Source organism: Halichoerus grypus, chromosome X (assembly GCF_964656455.1).
Source record: "Halichoerus grypus chromosome X, mHalGry1.hap1.1, whole genome shotgun sequence".
Taxonomy (NCBI): Eukaryota; Metazoa; Chordata; class Mammalia; order Carnivora; family Phocidae; genus Halichoerus; species Halichoerus grypus.
In genome coordinates, this window is record NC_135727.1 from 6,762,194 (window position 1) to 6,767,933 (window position 5,740).

Genomic DNA, 5,740 nt, shown 5'->3' on the forward strand with positions numbered 1-5,740 from the left:
CTTTGTAATTCACATGTCAATTTACTCGAAGATTCTCCTTGAAAGGGTACCACATGCTCTAGAAAATGAAACATGTTTATTTGTGGTTAATAATTCTCAGGGGTCATCATGTGCTTGATAAACACATTATATACAGAATCACAAAAAGATGATGTGACTTGAAACCTGAACTTTTTATCATTAAAACAGGTGGGAAAACATCTGGTATATTCCATAACATCAGAGCCACATAGTTCCCTGATTAATGCTGAAGAAGACATTGATTTCACAATCCTGGGTCAGTGACTAAATTTCAGGCAATGCCATTAAGATAAATTGTGAAAGGTTTAGATATTTGTGAAGGAAAAGTATTTCCATAAAGAGTAACAAACATTTATGAAGGTCTTAAAAGTACAGTCTCAGGTCATCCTCACAATTCTTCGTGGTAAATATTTTCATTTTAAAGATGAGGACACTGAGGTTCAGAGATATTACCCTGCCTAAGGCAAAGGGCAGAGTCAGGATTAAAACTCAGGTCTGTCTCACCCCAATGCCAATAGACCACACTGCCTCCGAAACATTTAACTAATCTTTTCAAAATGAGGACATTGGGAGGAAAAAAATCAAAGAACTTACTTGTTGGAAAGAAAAAACTTAACAGAACTTCCCAAATGGAATTTTTTCCCAGAGATTGTCCATTAGCATTTTCACTGCTCCATAGAATACGTTCACTTGGAGACGCAGAATTTGAGAACCCTTAAGAAAAAGTGAAATTATTAATCCCAACATATAAAGCATTGATCACTTTTTATGACCCTTTAATAGCAATTACCCTTTGCTTAATTTAATTAATTATGGAACGTCTAAGAGCTAACAGATATTATACTTACATCTCATAACAGCTTAGGTACTATTAATAATCATAATGTGATTCTGCTGTGAAATTGAAAAACTAAGTATTAAATTTTTAAAAATTTTTAATTAAAAAATAATTTTAAAATGCTTAAGCCATAATAGGCTAACACATCTCATTGTTGTGCTGTAAACTGAATTATAATACTGAACTTGCCTCTGACAAATAGCATTAACATTCAGAGGCCCAATCAATTAACAACTTGGAAACAGTATGTATCCCAACTAAATTGGACCCCATCACAGAAACTCTTGGCATATATTGATGGCTTATTTATTTACTGATAAAAATCAAGACCTTAGACATTGTAAAACTCTCCTTATCCTTCTTCCTCAATACTTCAAACAAACTGCTTTTAGTTTTATTTGCATTATTCCCTCTTATACAAGAGGAAAGTATAACCATCTTTGTTCCTGTAGCATGATTTGTCCATATCATTCAATATTTTTCAACACTATCTTTAATAATTTCACAGTATTCCATTATATGGCTCTTTTACAACTGAGTTAACCATTCCCCCATAGAAAGACATTTAAGTTATTCACAAGATATTGATATTATAAAGAACACTGCACAGAACTCATAGATACAAAAACAAAACAAAACAAAACTCATAGACAAAGAAGAGATTGGTGGTTGCCAGAGGCAGACGGTAGGGGTAGGTGAAATGGGTTAAAGGAATCAAAAGGTACAAACTTCCAGGTATAAAATAAATAAGTTCTGGGGATGTAATGTACAGCATGGTGACTATAGTTAATAATACTGTATTGCATATTTAAAGTTGCTAAGAGAGTAGATCTTAAAAGTTTTCATCACAAGAAAAAAACATTTTGTAACTGTATGACAGATGTTAACTAGAGTTATTGTGATCATTTTGCAATATATACAAAAATCTAGTCATTATGTCGTACACCTGCAACTAATATAATGTTATATGTCAATTAGACCTCAATAAAAAAAGAAAAAAAATAAAGAACACTGTAATGATTACCACTGGAACTATATATTTGCAAATAGCTATGAAAAATACCTTAGGATAAATTATTAAGGAATGGCTCTTGATTTTGGCCACATTACCCTCCAGCAAGCCTGCCCGAAAGTACACTTCTACCAGTAGTGCAGACAAATACCAGTTTTCTTGCACCCTAGACTTTTTTTGTTGTTTGCCAGTTTGATGACCAAAATAATGGTATTTCTTTTGTTTTAACTGCACCTTTAGTCATCAGTGAGCTTACATCTTTCATACATTTGTTGTATAGTAGAGAACTTAAGCTTTAGTCTGTCACATATGTTACAAATATTTTTCAAGGTAGTCAGCTAACTATATTTTTTATGATGTTTTGGGAACTTCAAAAGTTTTAAGTGTTTTATGTAATCAAACGTATCAATCTCTTCCTTTACTATTTCTGCCTTTTGGGTCATGTTTAGAAAGACATTCTAAATTCCAATATTTCCTTCTAACACTTTTTTTAAAGATTTTATTTATTTATTTGAAAGAGAGTGAGTGAGAGAGAGCACAAGCTGGGTGAGGGGCAGAGGGAGAGGGAGGAGCAGCCTCCCCTCTGAGCAGGGAGCCAGATGTGGGACTCCATCCCAGGACCCTGGGATCATGACCTGAGTTGAAGGTAGACACTTAACCAACTGCCACCCAGGCACCCTCCTTCTAACACTTTTATAATTTCACTTTTGGAATTTAAATCTTTAGTTCACCTGGAGTATATTATGAAGTAGGGATGCCTTTTTTCTAGTTGTCCAAATACATTAAATCCATCCTTTCCTATTTATGATACCACCATCATATTCTAGGTCATTAAACAGTTATAAATCTGATTCTTGACTTTTCTATTTGTTCCATGAATCTATGTGTTCATGCACCAATACCACCACTATCATAATTTATCTTACATTGTTATATGTTTTAATAACTGAGCTGGCAATCCTTTCATTAGTCTTCATTATAAAAATTTTATTCTTAACTCTGAAGAATTTTTTTAGATGAAGCTTAGAATCATTTTATCAAGTCAAAAAAATCTAATATTTTTATTGTAATTATGTTCACTTATTTGACATTCGTTAAAAAACATTTATTGTGTGTCTCATGTGCTAGGCATGAATTCAGTTATATGTCAACTCATTTGGAGAGAAGTGATAACTGTACAAAATTTTCTCACCCAATAATAGGTTTGTTTTCTCCACTCATTCAACTCTCTTCTCTCCCTGAGTAAGGTTTATAGTTATAGTCATACAGGTCCCATACCTTTCTTACTATGGTTACTCCCTTATATCATATATATTTTGCTATGCAGATGTAATCTATTTCATCACATTTTCTAGCTGATTTACTGTTGGTATGTAAGAAAGCTACTGATTTTGGTTCATGTATATTCTAATTTACTACCTTATTTGACTCTCATTAGCTCTCCACTGTTCTTCAGTTTCATTCCAGATCTATACAATCATATTATCACTAAATATAGATGGTTTTGCTTCCTTTCTTTCCAATACTAAGAGCTCATTTCTTTTTCTTCTCTCACTGCATTGCTAGAACTTCTGAAGTTATGGTGAAAAACAGCTATGATAATGGGCATACTACAATCGATCCTGACTTTAATGGTAATGCACTAGTGTTCCATCATTAAGTATAACTTTGGCTGCTGGCTTAGGATAGATACTTTTTATTTTAAATTAATGATGCATCCCTCTAGTCCTGGTTTACTACAAATTTTCTGTTATTATTTCGTTTCATTTTTTTTGTGGTTAAAGGTCAAATTTATTAGGAGATTAAGAGATGTATTATACATGGACTATAAACACTGCACAGCTGACTTTATTCACCGTCAAGCACAGAGATATAGTTAGTGCCAGCCTATTTTGTGGATACTCCTGTTCTTTTGTTCCAAGAGAAATTTGCACCATAAGACTTGGACTTGGATTTTAGAACCTTCCTCTCTTCAATGTCATAGCTCCACCCATTTTTTTCTGCAAGGGCAGCTGCATCTTCTTTAGTACTGAAGGTTAGAACCATGTTGGACAAGAGATCAGCCATTGATGCCCAACCCATCAAAGGATTTTCCCATCGCTCCCTCGTATCAAACTCCATCTTCCATTTCTTTGTGTTATTTACTCCAGACTGCATGTTACTGTGAGCAGGAACAAAGATCCTGACTTTTCTAGTTTTGATACGCTCTTCTGGAACACCAGTTAAAGTAGTGATATCCAATTTTTCATCAACTGTTACGAGTTGCGTGTGCCGAGCTTGGTCCTGTGCCAGCCTCCATGTGGAAATGCTTAACAACCTGATAGGAACCCTGGAAACGGAAATGGCAGCTACAGCCACTGCTCTTTCCCCCCACAACATTTGCCTCAGTGCCCTATTTTGTTTCATTTTTAATCAAGAATGGAAGTGGGATTTTATCAAGTGCTTTTAATACTTACTGCCACAAGCATACTTCTCTCTGCCTATTAACTGTTGAATATTAATATATTTTCTAATATTAAAATATTCCTGCATTCCTGAAGCCCACAAGTGCTAACACTTTATGTAGGATTTGTGGATCAACATTCCTAAGTAAAGTGTACCTGCATTTCCTTTTCTGCCACTCTGTAGGTTTTGGTGTGGGGTTCATATTTGCTTCAAAAAATAATCTGGAAGCTTTCCATCTTTTTTTCTATACTGAAACAATTTAAACAGCATAGGAAATATTTGATCCATTAGAAGTTTGGGAAAATTCATAAATAGTCTGACTCTATTTTGTAGAGAGAATAGTTCCTTAACAACATTTCACTTCTTCATGCTCATGAGCCAATTTTAATTTTAATTTTCCTAGAAAATCATCCACTTACAAAATAATTATTAGGATGGAGTCATAATAATAGTCACTTATAATTTTTAAATCTCCTTTGTATCAATGAAAATATCGTTTCTTATTTTAATGAGACCAATTTCCATACACATACACTTGAATGTGTGTTTTCAACCTGTAGGGTACTTTCTTATGATATGAAATTTATTATATGAATATTAACTTTATTATACATGTTAAATCAAGCTAAAGTGTGTTATTCAAATGCTCAATATCTTTATTTTATCTGTAGAGGACTAAAAGATATGTATTAGAGTCTTCCGCCATGACTATGGTTTTGTCCATTTCTACTTGAATTTCTAAACCATTTGTTTTATGTATTTTAACACTATGCATAAACATTCATTCATTACAGTTTTACCTTCATTGTATATTACATATCTTGACAATATTTAAAATAACCCATTTTGTTCTGTTTGTTTTTCCTAACTCCTATTCATTCAATAAATATGTATTTAATGCCTAGTATATTCTAGATTTGGGGGGATACATCACTGAACAAATCAGATAAGAACCCTGCCCTCATGGGACTTAAAATATTGTGGAGAAAACAGACAAAAAATAAGTAAACTAACAAATTAAATAATTACAAATTGTAATGAGTGCTGTGAAGAAAGTGTATACCAGTACAGTTTAAGGTAAGGGACCTACTTCAACTAGAGGATGACCTATCTGAGATGATATTTAAGCCTAAAAAAAGGGTTAGAAGAAGTTGGGCACACAAAGGGCTTGGAAGAGTGCTTCCAGGACAGGGTACAAAAAATGAGATTAATATTGCCAGGCACACTTCAATAGAGTAGAGGGCTCACTGCCCTACACCATACAGGAAAGGAACTACAATTAGAAGTGGCTTTGACAGGACCAGAAACTGCCATTTGCTCACTTGGTGCCCCCCTTCCCAATTGACTGTCCTTGTCAGTGCACCATCTGAAGGAAGTATTGGCTGGCAGTAGCATACTGTGGCCTAAGTCTCCACTCTAGGTTA

The 5,740-nt window shown here is 34.0% G+C and overlaps 1 pseudogene; it reads right to left on the reverse strand.

Annotated features, from left to right (window-relative positions):
- Nucleotides 1-3,758: 3,758 nt before the first annotated feature.
- Nucleotides 3,759-4,277, reverse strand: LOC118546637 (NADH dehydrogenase [ubiquinone] iron-sulfur protein 4, mitochondrial pseudogene; annotated as a pseudogene).
- Between the last annotated feature and the right edge of the window lie 1,463 nt (nt 4,278-5,740).